Source organism: Pinus tabuliformis, chromosome 7, assembly GCF_031772625.1.
Source record: "Pinus tabuliformis cultivar Carrire ecotype Pingquan chromosome 7, CPIR1, whole genome shotgun sequence".
NCBI classification, from domain to species: Eukaryota; Viridiplantae; Streptophyta; class Pinopsida; order Pinales; family Pinaceae; genus Pinus; species Pinus tabuliformis.
Window position 1 is genome coordinate 51,851,923 of NC_142293.1, and position 19,552 is coordinate 51,871,474.

A 19,552-nucleotide genomic window follows, 5' to 3' on the forward strand; every position below is an offset into this window, starting at 1 on the left:
CCACAAATAAAGCCTTCAATCACAACTCAAGAATGGTAATGGATCCTTAGGTAGGGTTTGATGGGTCTAAAAACAAGTTTCTGAGCTGATAAATCCAAAATTTATGGACCTTTTGGAGAGATAATTCTTAAGGCTTTGGAAAGGGATAATGACAAGGTGTAAAGGATATCTATTGATCTTGCTTCCATGCCCTTTGAGTGAATGCGAAAAAATGACCTATAACAGCCGTGCTAAAAAATATGGATTTTTGACTCTTCCTCAACTTCCTTAAATATTGTTGGCATTATAATGTTTCCATTGATGTCAAGAAGGTCATGGTGTTGGTTTTTATATGCATTATGATGTTAATAGTCCTCTTGAAGTGTGATGACTGTTTGGCTTGATGGTCTTGCTGGTTGTCATTGATGTCAACTTCGTTGTGGCATGACGTAGTGAAGGTGATTTGGAGGCAGAGTAGAGATGGATCTTAGACATGTTGTGTTGTTTGAAGATGTTGTTGTTGCAAGTGGTTGGATTGATGCTATAGGTGTTGATTATGCTTCTATATGTGTTGGAAGCAATGGAGTTTCTATTGCATGTGTTGAGATCTAGTTGCATGTGTTGGAGGTGCATCTACAAACATTGAAGGTATTTGGATGACTTGATGTTGTTGTTGCAGAAGTTGGAGATGTTGTTACAAGTGTTGCAGTTGTTTCTAAAGGTTGTCATTGATTCTTAAGGAGATGGAGGTGTTAATCATGATGAGGAGTTGGGCAGAATAGTGTCTACATGTCATTGAATTGTTGCAAAAGTTATTGGCTTATGCCATTGCATACTTGTCACAAAGGCTTGGCGGTGTGTTTTGGAGATGATGAATATGTTCCTGAAGTTTGGCAGAGGTTTGAGCTAACTTGGTTGTGTTTTTCCTTTATCCTCTACCCAGTTGAATTGATGGTGAGTCATGGGAGTGGCTGAAAAATTACAGTTGCTATCAGGCAGGCCTATGGGTGCAATTGAGACACTATAGTCAAGTTTGTTCAGTGTTGTGCATGTGACTGAGCCTTTTCATGAGTTTTTCTCAACATTGCTCATGCAAATTAGCTAATTTTGATATTATAGCAACATTCTTGATAAGAACCTTTCGACATACGTCGGAAAAGTTAGTGATTCCTCAAGAAGCCAATCAAAGTTGAAAATATCAAAAGGAAAATGGAGTTAGTGGCTTGATGAAGTCAATGAGTTGAATCTAGATCAAATCAAGCATATGAATAGAGTTTGTCGAGCTTAGTAGTTCTTGGTAATTATTGAGTTGAGTACCTCAATTCATTTATTTATTGGAGGAATATCAATGATAGTATGGTTGATTCTCTTGTGTGTGGAGTGAGTGTGAATTTGGAGGATTGTATGCAAGCTGTGTGAGTTTTATAATGTATAATTTATGAAGAAGTTTGTAGATGTTGTAGCGGTAACCAGAATATGTTTCAGCCATCATGTTCATGTAGTGAGTGAGAAGATGAAGTGTGGATTGGAGAAGTGTTTGCTGAGAGTGTAATGCTGTTTTTGGTGTAGTCTTGGATTTTGATTGTGCTTTGATGATATGTTTTTGTAGTGCTCATGTTCAGAAGTTATCGGTTCCAGTATGAAATATTTTGAAATGAGAACCACATAGAAGAGTGGAGTTGGAGGACTCCAATGAAATAAATATAGGTGAGCAGCTTTCTCAATCCAATGGTAGTAGGATAGTTCGACAGAAAGTGGGTGAGGCTCATTGGTCATGGTGGCTTCCAACCAACCAGATATTGTAGATTTGATTGATATTTTGGGAGTAAATGGACGAGGATTGTTGATCACGGAGGCCTTCAATGGATGGTAGTCCATATGTCCACATGAGAAAGAGTCCCCATTTGATAGTAGGAATTTATATCTCTATGTAAATAATTTTCTTGACTAGTAGAATATTTGAGCAGTAGAGCAACAATGGGTGGTTTTTTTTCCCTAGAGAGGGTTTTCCACTAGAAATACATGTGCTCTATGTGTTGAATGGTTTTCATGTTTCATGTTCATTTTTTATGCTTTTATTTATGTTTATGTGTTTCAGTTTATGTATGGTTAAAGCTTAATAATTTGGAGGAAAAGTTATAAGTTCCTTCACTACTGATTAAACCCCCACCTTAGTAGTGATCTCGTTTCCAACAATTGGTATTAGAGCAAGGAATCTCATATGAATCTTAATCATTGGAGAGTGGATCTTGAATATTTTCGTAGAAATTTACATTTTTTTTCCGAATGCTTTCTCCAAGAAAATTAGTTCTTACTGCTGCAGATTCAAGGTACGGAAATAAAGTGTTAAAAATAAATTATTTCTTTGTGGCTCTAACATTTGGACATTGGTTTGTGAAGGATATGATGGATATTTGTCTTCATCTAAAGTACGGAAGAAAAATTCTAAAGTAATGCGAATTATTTTGAAAAATACCCATAATGCAAATGTAGAGAAAATTAGAGATTTGAAATCTGCAAAGGATGTTTGGGATAGATTGCATATGTTATATGGGTCCAGGAGCAGCAACAATGATGAAGAGGTTGATAAGAGAAATGAAAACAAATAGGAAGCTTCAGTTGGACCAACTGTGAAAAAAAAAAACAAATTTGAAGGTATAAGCCCTAAAGAATTACCTTTTAGTTATATTTATGATAGTGGTAATGGCAATTATTTAGATTTAATTAGTGAAAGAGATGATGATCACAATTATATGCTCCTTAATGTTGAATATGAATCTCCCATGATTGTTATTAAATAATTTTCTAGTGAAAGCGTAGACTAACAAATGTATGCAAGGAGCATGAGAAGAAATCGCAGGGTTGTGATCAAAAGAAGAAAAATCTCAAGAGATCACTACCTTGAGAACACAACTGGAAGAATAAAAAGGATTATAAGAATTAAATTGCAGAAAGAAAAAATATAGCAAGGATTATGTTGAAGAAATTGAGGGTGTGATTAAAAAATTGAGAAAGGAGCTTGAGGAAAAGAACCAATAATTGGAAAAAGTGAAAATCACCATAGCATTAAGAAAATCTGGCAACAATTTTCAGAAGGTGAGACAAGTTTGCGTGCAAGAAAGAATAACAAAGTAGAACTAAAGAAGCTTGCAACAAAGAATGTGACCAACAAGAGTAGCAAGAAAGGAGAAAGAAAATCGATCCATTAGTAGTAGCAAATAGGAGAACCAAGGAAACCATTCGATCCTAGGATTGATGGTGGAAAATTTCAGAGGAGAAATCAAAACTCCTTTGCACTCTTGATGAATGAGATCAAGTGCTTCAATTGTCACAATTTTGGTCATGTGGCAGATGATTGGAGAAGGAGAATACACAAATCCATGTAGCATATATGATCAACAAAAAATAGGACCTACATTCAGGTATAGAAGTTCTTTCAATGATCATTGTTTTTCTTGTGACATGTTTGGGAAAAAATCCATAGATTACAGATCTAGTGTGAAATGATGGAGGTCAACTATGGGCAGCAAAAGATCAAATCCTTTGGATACATATCCTGGTCATATAGAGTGTTATGTGTGCCATAATTTTGGACACATGGCCAAGGATTGTAATATTCCTAGATTTTTTAGGCCATTTGTTAAAAAGCAACAATCAAGGGAGAATGTGCAACCAAGGAACACTTGGAAGAAGGAGAGACAACTAGGAATATGTGGAATTGTACTCTTTTATCGTGATGAAATTGACATGTGGTATATAGATAGTAGATGCTCACACCATATGTTAGGAGATAGGAGAAAATTTCATTATCTCAATAAAACAAAGAGTGGTTATGTTGTGTTTGAAGGTAGTGAAACAACTAGAGTGTTGGGAAGTGGCAAAGCCAATCTTGGTGAGAAGAGGACAAATGCAGAAGATGTTTGGCTCATTGAAGGCCTAAATAATAATATATTGAGTGTGAGCCAAATGGTTGATGGGGGTAAGGAAGTGATTTTCAACTCCAAAGGTTGCATCATCCGGAAGGAAGGATCAAAGAGAGTGATTTCCAAGGGAGTCAAGACATCAGATAATGTGTATGTACTGAAGGGAAGAGTGAAAAGTAAGAAGAGACCAAGAGGGTAATATTCCCAATCAAATTTAAAATAAATGAGATCAGTCCTTACTGTAGTCTATTCTTGCATTTTATATCTACTTAACTACAACAATATGAATGAGACTAGCATGGTCTCAGGGGGGGTGTTGGCAGCTTAAGGAGTACCAGCAGTAATGAGGTTTTGATCTAGTTCATCCATAGATAATTAGGTCCACAAGATCAATATGTTCATGAGGTATATTATGTTCAAGGGGAGTTTATGGCTTTTGAAGTGCATTTTTATTTCTAATCTATTTCTATTTCAATTTGACATTAGTTGGATCAATCATGTTCATCTGTTGATAGTTTTGGAGCAGCTATATGTTTGGTTTCTATTTATGCTAATGAAGATATGGAAGCCATGTAGTTGTGTAATGGAGGATCACACATTCAGGGGGAGAATTTGTGCTTCCTAATGGACCTGCATAGTGGTAGCAATGAGGAGCTCATTTTCCACATATTTGACATTGATTTGATGTAGGATGATTTTTATTGCTCCTGCCACACATTAGTTGTTGGATGAGATAGTATGGTTGCATGGAAAACTTGGCATGCTACTAGTGTTCTCATTGCTAGATCATAGTTATGACATGCTTTATTATACTTGTTGTTGCCATGGATATCTGATGATGTGTTAGAGTTTTCTCATCTAGAGTATATACCTTATTTCTTATGTTTTCATTTCTAGATGAATCATGCATGTTGCTGATATGTATTAGATGGTTTAATTATATGTTGCTATTGCATGGATGCATGGAGAGAGAGCATGATGCTACTTATGATGTGTCATATATTCATATGTTTGAGTCATGTTTATTTATATGGCTACTTATATATGGAGAGAATGTTCTTGCTCATGATGAGGTTATACATTTTCTTCTGCTTCTATGGCATATTTCCATGTTGCTACTATTATATGATTTTACTGTTATTCCTATGTGGAGCATGATGGTTGCTAGTGGATTTTATGATCTTGATGCAAGATATTCATTGTTGGGATGGTGATGGATAAATTGTTGACTAGCCATACACTAGAATATGGTTTGGATAGTGCTCCTATTGTTCTTGCTACATATAGAAAGCATATGTCCTTACTCATTGAAGCCTTTTACTTGATGCATATGCACTGGATTATATTATTGTTGTTGCTTCCAAATGGGAATGTATCATTGCTCCTTGATGCCACGCACTCATGTTATTTCATGTTTTGGGCATGTATAGAAGAGAGCACCATTCTGTGCAGTTGTAAAATCCATGTATATCATTGTGTCATCTTTTTCATGTGTTACTCATGGAGAGACCCATGGTGTCTAGTATGTCTTGTCATAAACTATGCATGGGTTAATGGAAGTCCAAATCATGTATTACTTTGTATATATTTGATCTAGCCCCACTAAATTGGGTGCACGATGTAAAATTGGGTCCTTAGAAGTCTTGGTTGATGATAGGTGTAAAGGAGTCATATGTTAGTCCTATGTACTTGTCACAATTATGTATTTTATCCATGAAGCATGGCATGTATTGTACTTTGTGGTATATCAATTCTCAAAGTCAGTTAGGGTCATGGTTCATGAGGAGTAGTGTCTTGCATTTGGCAAGGAGTATTATTGGAGTGAAAAGGATGTGTTTCTACAACAATAGAGAGAGTGTGACTATAGCTTAATTTCATCATTAGGGGGAGCATGTTAAGTTTTCAGAGATTGCATGGCATTGGCTAGAGGTGTTGGAAGCACAATATATGCTTATATTATTGGAGATACATCTTTCGGCTACATCATTCTGGTGTTGAGTATGACTATGGGAGTCCTACTCTCATCCAACATTATTGGCATTGTTATTCAATGTTTCTAGGGCTCTTTTCCATTGGATGTCAAATGGGGAGATAATTTGGATGGATGGAGATCAAATTCAAAGTTGCAGCTTTAATTTTGGAGAGTGTATGGAGATCAACCTTAGATGTTGGATTGAGTTTGACATCAATTAGAAAGGGGAAATTTGTTGGCATTGTAGTGTTCGCATTGATGTCAACGGGGTCATGGTGTTACTTGTTATATGCCTTATGATCTTAGTAGTCCTCTTGATGTGTGATGAGGTTTTGACTTGATGGTCTTGTTGGTTGCAATTGATGTCAACTTGGTTGTGGCATGCCTTAGTGGAGGTGATTTGGAGGCTAAGTAGAGATGGATTCTAGACATTTTTTGTTGTTTGAAGATGTTATTGTTACAGGTGGTTGGATTGCTGGTATAGGTGGTGCATATGCCTCTACATGTGTTGGAAGCATTGGATTTGCTGCTACATGTGTTCAGATGTGGTTTCATGTGTTGGAGGTGCCTCTACAGGTATTAGAGGTAGTTGAATGACTTGATTTTGTTGTTGCATGAGCTAGATATGTTGCTACAGGTGTTTGGATAGGTAGTCATTGTCACTTGAGGAGCTGGGGGTGTTAATAAAGATGAGGAGTTGGGATGAATAGTGTATACATGTCATTTAATTGTTACAAAATTTATTGGCCTATGTCATCAGTTGAAAACTTGTCACAAGTGCTTGGAGATGTTTTTTGGAGCTAATGAATATGTTCCTGAAGTCTGGCAGAGCTTTGAGCCGACTTGGTTGTGTTTTTCCTTGATTCTCTGCTCAGTTGCATTGATGGTGAGTCATGGGAGAGACTAAGACTTTACAGTCACTGGCAGGAAGGCCTATGGGTGTGATTGAGGAGATCTAGTTGATTTTGTGTAGTGTTGTGTGTGTTATCGGTCCTTTTCATGAGTTTTTCTATGCATTCCTTACACAACTCAACTAATTTTTGTATTATAGAGACATTCTTGATTGAAACTCCTCAACATATGGTCGTAAAAGTAGTGAGGCCTCTAAAATCTAATCAAATTTGAAAATATCAAAAGGCAAGTGGAGTTAGTGGCTTTATCAAGTCAATGATATGAATCCAGATCAAATCAAGCATATGAACATAGTTTTTGGAGCTTAGTAGTTATTGGTAATTATTGAGTTGAGCACCTCAGTTCATTTATATATTGGAGGAAGCTCAATGATAGTATGGTTGATTCTCTTGTATGTGGAGTGAGTGTGATTTTGGAGGATTGTATGCAAGTTGTGTGAGTTGTCGAATCCATAATTCCTAAAGTAGTTTGTAGGTGTTGCAACAATAACCAGAATATGTTTTAGCCATCATGTTTGTGTAGAAAGTGAGAAGATGAAGTGTGGACTGGAGAAGTGTTTGGTGAGATTGTAATGTATTTTTTGGTGTAGTCTTGGATTTTGATTGTGCTTTTATGATATGTTGTTTTAGTGCTTATGTTGAGTAGTTCTCGGTTCTAGTTTCAAATATTTTGAAATGAGAACCACATAGAGGAGTGGAGTTGGAGGACTCCGTTGAAATCAATATAAGTGAGAATTTTTCTCAATCCAATGGTGGTTGGATATTTTGACAAAAATTTGGTGAGGCTCATTAGTAATGGTCACTTCTAGCAAATTGAAGTCTATAGAATTGATTGATAGTTCAGGAGTAACTAGGTGAGGATTGTTGATCGTGGTGGCCTTCAATGGATGGTATTCAATAGATCCGCAAGAGAAAGACTTTGTTATCAGCTGGAGTGAACCTCAGGCTGAAGCAAGGCAATGCCAGGGTAACCACAAACCACACTTAGCCAGGTAGCTAGCCCTACTAGGCCGATAGAGGGCTCTCTCCGTAAGGATCTCAGCCAAGATGACTGGATCAAGAAAAGGATTTTAGGCTAGGTATAGTAGCACAAAGTTTTGATTGGATTTTGAAGGGCTTTTACTGGATCAAGAGGAGCTAGATAGTTTAGGTCTAGGGAATTAGGTCAAAATTGCAAGGTGTTTAATGGGGCAAGGTAGGCATAAGTTTTAGCACTCTAGGGTTTGATGGGTGAGGTGTTTGACACTAGTGAGAGTCTAGGAAGAGCATGTGATTACCATGGATCCTTCCCAAATTGTAGAAAACATATAATGGTGAATATTTTCCCAAATCAGAGCAGTGATGTAATGAATTCTGCCTATCAATTTGAAAACATTCACTTAAAAGCAATGAAATGATTAACGAAATACAAAAATCATAATAACATATTATCAGAAGAGAATAAAATGTACTAAAACTCCATACCACATGGATCCCATAAAAATCGCTGCAATTCTTATTATTCTCCTGCTAAACTACTACAAAATGATGTACAATCAAGGTCTGAGCATCCAACAGAGTCCAACCCTTTACAATGACAAAGAAGAAGAAGATATAGGCTTTGTTTCAACCTCCTCCCATCCTCAGGTGTCGAATCCCTAAAAATGAGGAGCTAATCTAACCAACACTAAACAAGAAATAGGAATATAAGTATCTTAACAACTTGCCTCTAAAAGTGAAAAACTGATTCATTTGAGCTCAAATTGACTTTTAATGTAATGAATCTACCCTCTACTACTAATTATCCATCATATTTACAAGGCAAGTCATCATTTACCATAGTAAAACAACCTCCATGAGAGAAAATCCATGAACACAGTCAAAAAATGGAAAAATAGCCATCGTATGCAAAATTTTCCCTACGCGCAGTGCCACTGGCCCAATGCGCAGCACCACTTTCAGGTCCTTTTTGGAAGCCTTCCCGGCATCCAAATCGAGCTCATGATAGCTTATTGGAAATGTCTTCAACTCTTGTTTTTTAAAACACCTATAATTTCTTCATTTAAAGCTCATTTAACCCCTCCAATGTTGATTCTCCCAAGATTTCTTGTGTGTGTCCAAAAAGTGGTAGAAAGGTCACTTTTAGGGTGTTTTTTGACCTTTTGGTGGACGGGTTCTGCCCCAAAAACTTAGAAAATCCATAGGGTGCATTTACTAATTGATATGAATCTAAAAATGCAAGCCATTTGTCCATTCGATGCCACTAGAAAAAGCGGCGTTGAGCCTGATTTTCTGTGTTTAAAATTTTAAAATTTGCAAATGACAAAAACTGTTCCAAACTTGACCAAAATCAGTGAGAAGCACCATCATCAAGTATCCTGATAAGCCAAGGAAGCTTAATCAAGCAACCTAAGCCTATCCTCCTCCTTCTTGCCTTTTAGAGCCTGCCTTAGCCTAGCTTTCATCTTTTTGACCCTCATGTTGTAAATTTTGTTTTGAGTCCTATAATGGTAGGCCATGTGTATGATCATTTGATTATCCCTATTGGCCTTCTGCAACAACTTCTCTAAGTGAAAATTGACCCTCTCAAGCCAAGTCTCTCTATCATCCTCAATTTCCTTCTCAATAGGAGTCAAAATGACCTATGCCTCCTTGTCACCTTGTCATTTTACCTTGAGAAGTTCCAGCTCCATGAGGACCTGCTTGTCACTCAACTACTTATTCTCTTGTTCCAAATATGTGATGACATAATTAGCCCTCTCCAAATTGTCCATCAAAGCTTGGACTTGAGCCTCCTTTTCTTGTATGATGATGTCCTTTATTGTAAATTTCTTCATCCTGAGCCTCTAAGTCAATTATTTCCATGCCATGATGAGTATAATGCTGCTCCGACTCTTCATGCTCTGTCAAATAAAAGTCCCTCTCTTTCTCCTCATCATCAAAACTTTCCTCCGACATCTTTTCCTTCCCTTTGTGCAGCTGTAGCACTTGTATCTATTGTGTTGATGAAGAAGGAAAAGCCCCTTCCACATCTTGTGGAGCAAGAATTTTCCTATGGGTTGATGAAGAAGGCAAGGTCCCTTCCACATCCCATGGAGAAAACACTTGCCTATTAGCTGAAAATAATCTCCTTGTGCCCCTCTGATATGTCATGTAAGCCCTAGGCACCTCGGTAATTGTAGTCTCTTTGGTCTCCTCATCTGTTTTCACCTGAGCACTGCTAGAAGATCCCCCTGATTCTTGAGGCACTGGTGGAGGAATTTTAGGACCCCTGAAGATGTCATAAGCAATAAATGTCTCCCAAGAGACGTTGAGGAGACTAAGATGATGAAGCACAATCATCTTGATCAGGGAATAATGATAGAGACTACTCATTTACTGAGGGCATGGATTTCTCTGCACAAAATGGGCCATCTTCTCAATATTCCTGAACAAGAAATAAGGGAGGTTTAACATCCTCACCATGAGAAGTCGGATGTGATATGTGTAAAGTTTGGAAAATCTACCCTCACAAGTGAAATATTTCATGATGATTTTCATCATGGGGGCATACTTGTCCTCAAGGAATCTGAAAGGAAAAATTATTTTCACATCATTTCTTTACATAGGTTTGATATAAGGCTCATAATAAGGTTCATCCAAGTCCTATGCCTTGTACCATTTCTCCCCTACATTCAGAATCCTGGTTGCATCCGCTATAATGGAAGGTGAAACTGTAAATGTCACCCCAGCAAGAGTCACCTTGTTGTCTTGAAGATGGGCTACAAAAAGTCTGGTGAGCTCAGGGTGATGTTGAAATCTCTCTACTTTCTCACAGAACTCATAGCACCCTAGATGTCTGAAACAAGTGACAGCTAACTAAGAGGCTTGCAATTCTCTGAGTTTTGATGGTTCCTCCCTGATAATTCTGCCTCCCTTGTGTGGTTTTCTCTAATGCCTAGGTCTATGTGCTGAACTGACACTGCCTATGTTTTCCTCCTCCTCATAGTCTGGGTCTTCTCTGTCCATGTTTTCAAGGTTTGAGGTTGTACACTCTAAGAAAAGGGATAAAGGGAATGAAAAAGAGATATTTAGGAGTGAGGGGATGGGAGATGACCTTATGAGGCATCTTGGTAGACTAGAAAAGGAAGGGAAGGATATGAATTGTTAAACTGAGAGGGAGGGCTTGGTTTGTTTGAGATATTTTTGTTTGGGAAGAGGGATAAAGGGATATGGATGTTATGGAATGATATAGTGAAAGAGTTTATAGTTTTAGTGATAGGTGATAGGAGGAATAATTTGGGTTTAGGGTTTAGGTATAACCAAGGGAGAATTTAGGGTTTCACATTGTCCATGGGGAATTATGTTTAAAAGTTTGATCGCAAACCAACAATGTAGTATGGGAGGAAAAATTACTTGTATGAAGGACGAGAGGGCGCCTTGGGAAGTTTTTATGAAGTTTGAGGCCTTTCTGGTCCTTTTGCTCAACACGCAGTGCCAACTCACAAATGCGCAACGCGATCTCTCAACGCGCAACGCAGTGTAAGATTGCATTGTGGAAACCTCCAGATGCGTATTGCCGGGCCCAAATGCGTAGTGCCAACTCTCCTGCCTGAAACATGCAACGCCAAACTATAGAAGCGCATCACCACTTCACCACTACTCCAAACGTGCAACGCCAACCTCCAGAAGTTCAATGCCACTTCTCCTTTTCCCAAAACTTACTCAACCTTTCCTCTTTTCCTCACTTTTTGACTCCTTGCTTTCCAAATGAGAATGATGAACTTGAAAATGAAATGTAAGGCCTTATATAGGAGTAAATTTTGATTTTTCACTTGAAAAACCCACTTTCTAATATTTCTTGACCTTTTTCAAAACTCAGTTTTTAATGCCTTTCCTTCTTTGTTTCTTTTTAGGTGGATAATGCTCAACTTGAATTGATTTTTGTAGTGTTTCTTTGTCTTGTAGCAAGGAGAGATGCTTTAGTGCAGCCGGGATCATTTATTACATAAAGTAACTTAAAATTACATAAGAAATACAAATTAACTCAAAATACTCTGATTTCACCTCAAAAACATGTTTTTGAGGTGAAAATTACATTAGTTTAAAAGATAATTATATAGTGGCTATGACTTCCTAGCCATCATACTTGACTTATTTATCATCCTCATACCATTGCTTCCCTTTATTTACACTTTTAAATCATGCTCTTGACCTTGGAAATGAAACCCTAAGACCTAATGAAACATGCCCTATGACCTAATGAAAGCATGATTGCAAATTGACCATGAAATCATATCTGAAGACAACCTGAAGAAGGGTCAGCAAGTATACTCTATGAGGGAGAAATTAGATTTTCTAATGAGAAGACAACCATCAGTGGATCATTTTGACATGACCTAATGAAATGATGTTTGAATTTTCATTATGAGACCCCTAAAATGAAAATGCAAAGAGAAAATTTGATCCCTGATGGAAGTATGCTGATACTTACAGTAACAGAATCTGCTTTTGATAGTAGCCACTAATATCTATATGTGAAGGATTTTCTTGGCGAATATAATATTTGAGCAGTGTAGTAGAAGTGGGTTGTTTTTTTCCCTGGAGAGGGTTTTCCACCAGACATACATGTGTTTTATGTGTTGAATGGTTTTCATATTTCATGTTCATTTTTGATGCTATGATTTATATTTATGTGTTTTGGTTTATGCATGGTTAAAGATTAATAATTTGGAGAAAAAGTGATAAGTGAATTCACTATTGATTCACCCCCCCTTAAGTAGTGATCTAATTTCTAACAAATAGAACCTTCAATCCAGGGAGAGAGGGATATTGTTTGGTCAAGTGTTCTTTGGTACAAATATCACATATTTCAATTGTATCTATTGGGCATTCCAAACAAAGGAAAAGGTGATTTGAATTAGTCCCTTCACATTACTTACAAGGAAAATTAACTCTACTTTTTGTACTATAACACTACCATATATACTGTGAAGATCACTTTGTGTCCTTCTTTTGTGTGGATTGAAATTTGAAAGTTGATTTAGGACCCTTTCTCCACCACACTAAAATATCTGGCATATTTTGCCAAGGACAAGCAGGTATGTCCTCACTATTTCTTTGTCAATTCTTAGTTAGAATTATTGTGCTTCCATGTATCTTCCTAGAATAGTTGCAAGTCCCTTGATCTGTTTGCCTTTGGTTCTAGGAAACCTAGGAGGGTTTTTTGTCCACCACCCATGCATTAATCCCTATAATGGCTACAAAATGGTCAAATTTATTAAAAATTAACCAACCTATTTGCCCCACAAGTTAAACTCTCAACCACCCACATATTATCACAATGACTTACAAACTTCTCTGTTGATGTGCCTTGGTACATTGTGCCACTTTTATATATTTAATGTGAAGTCAACATGTTTAATAATGCTTGTTGACCCTTGAGACCTCTCAGGGCCTATGTGGTTATGCTTTTCCTAGGCTTGTCAGTTCTTAGGGCTACAATGGTGATGGATTTTATCTCATCCATGGTGGAATTAGTACATGTCTTTAGCCTCATTCTCAAAGGTATTAGTCACAAAGAAAAAACAATGGCCTCGCCCTTGGTGGCAATGAACTCGGTCACAAAACCAAAAATTAGCCTTATCCTTAGTGGAAATGAACTCAATCACAAAATATAGGCCTTACATTTAGTGGAAATAAAACAAAATAGGTGGATTAGCTCTTCCATGGTGACATCAAAATAGAACAATGACCTTGGCTCAGTATCACTAACAAAAAAACTATGGCCTCGATTCATCCTTGGTGGCAATAACCTTTGTCACGTAACAAATAAAATCAATGGCCTTCAACTTGCCCCAATGAAAATGACCCATGTCACATAAAAAACAAAATAATGGTCTTGACCTCATGAAAGTGGAAATGACATATGTCACGTAACAAATCCAAATGATGTCCTCAGCCTCATCCTCGTGGAAATGACCTCTATCATAGAATAAAACAAAAATAATGGACTTAACCTCATCCCACACACAACCTAAACTATAAGAATTGAACCAGAATAACTATGTTTTAATTCCAACCATTTGCTCAAATCCCATATGATACTACATTAAACAAATGTTGACTACATATAAACATGAATCATGATGTCATATATATAAACATTCACCATGAAGTGGCCGACCAATTTTTATATAAAATTCAAAAAATTTCAATGTATTTAAGAACTAGGTCATCATACCATATGGCCAAACCACATGACCTAAACATTAGGGTGTCTGGTTAACTTGTTAGTGAGATGATAATGAAATTAATCACCCATGTGACTGCCTAAGAAGGGTTCTATGTGTCACCAAAATTTAACTTCTACAATTCCAAATATGTGATTGGACATTGCCACGTGGCAGGTCCTAGTGACACCACATGTCACTTGTTCTCATGTCATCAAGTTCATGTTTTATTTGCTGCAACACCCTCCAAAATTTTGTCTTACACTCAAATTTTAGAGCCTTCCTTTGTCTTTTCATTATTCTTGTAAACTCTAGAGGTCATTTCATGAACTTTCTCACAATTCATTGGTCCCTTTTGAATGTTGGGTTAATTGTCGTCTTTGGGCATGTTTGACTATTGTACAATATTTGTGAGCCTTTTCTGATGGTTTTGAAGGTCAGTCTTTAAGTATATGATTTTTTCCAAACATGTAAACACATTTCACATCCATACATAAAATCTTGAGCATTGTCGAACAAGTTTCGTTACAATCATCGTAAAGCCTATCTTAAGTACCACACTTTTGTATTTTGTCATGATGTAGTTTCACGGAGAAAAATGATTTGTTTACATGTTCTAATGATCCATGTTGTCATGTTGTCAAAATATGCTAAGTGTGTGATCACAGTCAAGGTTCATCATAGTTCATCACCCATCTCAAACTTAACCATTTTTGGAAAATCTTCCTGACCGAGCAACTTAGCTTCACCAGGCCTTGACTAAACTGTGCACTACAAAGTATGACCCATTCAAGTTGCGACCTTGTTTCTTGGAATCATGTAATGTGTAGTCCCTGTCCCCCAAGTCATTTCTTTGTGCAATTCCTGAGCCTAGCTTCCGATCTTGACCTCTATAATTGTGTTGTTTTGTCTTCCAATGTACCCTGAACTACACACTTCTCATCTTCAACCCTCTAGATTTTCCCTTGTCTGCTGGAAACAAAAATGTGAAGAATACTAGCCTCCCTTAGCACCAAAAATTGCACATATGCTTCTCCCAGTGTCCTTTCCCTCAACCAGACCTCACTACCTCCAGAAACTGTGCAATTATGTCCTTCAAGCCTCCCTGAGTTGTGCATTACGTAGTCTTAGTTGTCCATTCCCCATTGCCTCCTAAAACTATTCAATTTTTCCTCCCAATTCCCCATCGCACAACCTCCATGACTTGCTTCAGCCTTAGTGGCAACTGCGCACTTTTTTCCATTAGTGGGTACTATGCAAGTTTTTCCCTCACTCGGCAGTGCGCAATTTTTTCCCTCAGTGCCAATTGTGAAATTGTTTCCCTCAATGGCCACTATAAAATATTATCCCTTAGCGGCCACTGCAAAATATTATCCCTCAGTCTAGCCCAATCACTAAGCCTTCCCACTTGACCTACTACTAGTTCTGGATGAGTCAACGGATTATCACATAGCATCTGAGAGTAGGGGTTTATCATATCAATATCGTCTTGTCATGAGTGGATTGTAGATACAGAATTATACCATGCTATAGCAATATGATGAGGTAGGATATGAAGAAGGAGAAAATGCTAGATGAAACTTAAGGAGTTAAGTGTTATAGCACCATTTACCACCCTTGGTATTTGTGATGCTTGGTTTATGGCCTAGGGCAACCCCTCCTTCCAAACTTGGTCCAAATATTTTAAAAACATTGTTTTATTCCATGTACAGTAGTTTTCCCTGAGATAAAAGCGTGTACACGCAGGTTAGTCAATACCCAACCCACATATATGTGTTAAAACACTTAAAAAAATTAAATTTCCTTAATTATGGGTAAAGTTCACGGTTTTTACATGTTGATTACCTCCTATTTCCCGCGGCCCAATTGTTTCCCAACTAAAAAACTAATTGGGAGGAGTATAAATAGATTTCTATGGGAAGGCCTTAAGGAGGAGAAGGGATAGAGTTATTATACTGAGATTATCCCTGACTGAGTCTGAATTATCCCTGTGCTTCAAGAACTTCCCCAAGTTTCAGGAAACCCTTGTTTCCTTTATTGTTGATATTCTCCCTCTTGCTTGAGATATCATGCTATTGGTTATGGAAGGAGGCTGTTGAAGATTGGGACTAGACAGATCTGGAGGACGGTTCCTCTTGGAGCCAGAAGAAGAAGACTCAGGTGAATTCTCTCCGTGTTAGTTATAACTATGTTTATGCATCCGATACTATTGTAATTCATATATGAATGTTATTTTGATGTATAACTGATCATTTGCATATATGATGTAAAGTTAGTTTCATTAAAATTCTTTATATATATACTGTTATGTATGTTCGAATTGAATAATTTTCAAGTTTGGAGAACATCAGGAGTTGCAGAGGGTTTGAACCCTGTAGGATCTACCTGAACGAAGGATATCTGGGTACGGTCGCTCTCACATAGTTTGTTTATTTAAGCATTTTGCTTGAGTTGTATGAGTGTTTCTTACTATAGTTTTCTCTTGCTCTGTTGGGGTTCCAACCCAAAGCCCAAGGAACCTTGGGGTATGATGGAAGATAAGAGATCAGGACCGCATGAAGACTCCATCTGATTCACAACCTTTTGGAGGGTAGGTACGAAGAACAAAGAACATATTTCATGAAGTTTACTGTGCCTCTTAGTGTAGTATGAATGACATATTATCACTTTCATATATTTATTTCTTTAGTGACATGTATGGCCAAAAGGACTTAAAGTCATTCCAGGTGTTTTCTCTAAGTTTTTTGCTCCCTTTCACAAGATAGGCAAGATCTTATCTTTTCACATGCTGGTTGTCGCACTTTATGAATAAGCTCATTCTGGTGGTTCAAGGGTTCATATTTTTGTTTGAGTTTTCCTAACCATATAAAAACTTGTCACACTCATTCACAAAGATTTTAGTGTTGTCACACAAGTGTTGTCATGGTTGTTGTGAAGTGTATTTTAGATGTCACACTTGTCATAACTAGTCCTACAGCAGCCACACATAGGCAATTTTATTTCTTATATGTCATGGGTGATCTATGTTGTTGATTCGTCAAGTGTTATAAGTGTTATATCGATTTCAAAGCCTTATAACTTCACACATCAGTCTTGCGAGTTAAACACTTAGTCATTTATGAAGAGCCTTCCCAACCCTTCAACTTGACTTAACCTGAATTGTCTAGACTGTGCATTGTGTAGCCCTAGTCCTTTAGCAGTGAACTTGGACCTTAAATATACACAGTTTGCAGTTCCTTCCTCCCAATGTTGTTAAACTACACAATGTCTAAGGCCAAGACCCAACCTTCACCTTCCAGGATTGTTCAATCTTCTCACACAACCTGGCGTAGACTACACATTATGTAAACATAAGCATGAAGTTGCATCCATATGCTCCTGAGCTACACAATCTCACCAAATATGAGCCTCCCTTCACCTCCAAAATTGAGAAGAAGCTTCTCCCAGGGGTCATTCCCCTTAGCCTGACCCACTATCTCTGAAAATTGCATAGAGATTGTCGCTCAACCCATTCTGAACTACGCATTGGCCAGTTCCAAGCCTCATGCCTTAGCCCTGGATTCTGGGACTGAACAATGCATAGTCACTGAGCCTCCCATCCTAACATATAACTCAGTTCCGACTTAGTCCCCGGACCATAATGCGTCATATTGGGCTAGGAGGTTTCTAAGTTGATGTTGTCTCATAATGAGTGAATTACAGATACAGGAACCTACAGGGATGATGAAGAAGGAGATGAAGGAGGAAGACATGAAAAATACATTCTTGTAGGTGAGCATGCAAGCTGATCGATCAAGGAAAAATGACACCAACTTGTGACCACAACCTAATACTTGAGATCATTGAAGGCTCTTGTCACCAAGCCACGAGGAGGTGGAAGATGACAGTATTCTCAAGTAGACATCATTCACAGCAACAACACTGGCCTGACATTACCACATCACTAAGTAGTCCATGTCTACAGTGTCATGTCATGTCATGTCACGAGTGGTCATATGTCACATCACTATTGTGGACCATGTACATTATATTCAAATCTTTTTTAAAGTGGAAGTCCAAAGGACAAACATGAATATGGAGAGTCATGTAAGTTGAAAAGTCATAGGAAGTTGAAAAGTCATGAGGGTAGTCAAATAATTACAAAGGGGAAGCATCACCACTTGTTTATATATACCCCCTCATTGTATGAGAAAATATTTTTCACCTTGGCTCCTCCTACAAGGCATTAGAGAGATCAGCCAGTTCTTTGAGGAGAAAGGAGTGGCGCCAATGTCCCACTACTAGGGCTAGTAATGTACATTCTAAACATGTGTCTTGGAACTTTTTTTTTAATAAAAAAAGATTGCTAAGGCCAACATGTTCTTTATGCGTGGACTATGAATGTTTGTAAGACTACTTTGTGGATGTTTGTATTTCTTGTTTGTTTTCACATGTACTAAGATAGTTGAACTATTTCAATTATTTTAGTGCTTATCTTATTGAGAAGGTGATGTGATGTTTGTTATTCTTGTCCCATCCTTATGGACTATTCCATGGTATAATATACAAATATTTCTTGTTTGTTGGTTGTAACGACCGGTGAACTTGCAGTGGAATATTCCTCTAGATGTTAGAATGATCCTTCTGGTTCATGCGTGTCTCTTACTGGGTGGTATTATTACCTCCCACTTGTAGAAAATCTGATGGTAGGTTAACCCGATAATGTAATATAAATCAAAGCAGAATACTATAACCCACTTCTACTATCAATTTGCAGAAGTTTAAAGATCAAGCTAAACAATATAACCAGAAGAAGAATCAATGGCACAATACACTTGAAAATACTTTGGTGAAAGCCTCAGCTAAAACCCCCACACTATTTTATTATCATACATGGTGGAAATACATAGGAATTATACAAAGCCTTAGCTCTCACAGCTAGCCAGCTCTTAGTACAATCCTCACAGATGCTCAATGGAAATCATGGATTCTCTCTAGCCTTCCTCTCTGCCCTCCAAGCTCCTACTTCCTTGTGTTGCTCCTTATGGATGATTTTCTTGTTACCAAGTGGAAAACCCTTCTTCCAAACTGTGCAATCCTCAAGGATAAATCCTTGACTGCATGCATGAGTTTTCTCCATGAGAAAACACATGCAACTGATAGTACAATGTCCTTGAAAATTTATCTCAATTGGATCTTTCTCAGAATAGACATGCATGAGTTTCTGATGAGGGAATATTTAGTTAACTAGAGTAGCACTAGTTGAGTGCATTAATGCATCAACTGACTTTTACTCACTATTAGTTCCTCAAACAATTTGGAACTAATTTAACTGGACTTAACTCAGTAAATTGAGTTAACTAATTACAACTCAAATGTAATTCAATCTTATCTCCTTAATTTAGAGGATAACTCTTGCATGACTTCAAAAAGACTTCTAACTTGAATTTATCCAACTAATTAATTTAAAATTAATTAATTAATTATTTCCAAGTAGCTATTAAGACTAAATTCGATTTTAATTCACAATTTAATTCAAGGAAAAATTAAATTGGAATATTCTTGTTGCCATATTTCAACACTCCCTCTCAACAAGAA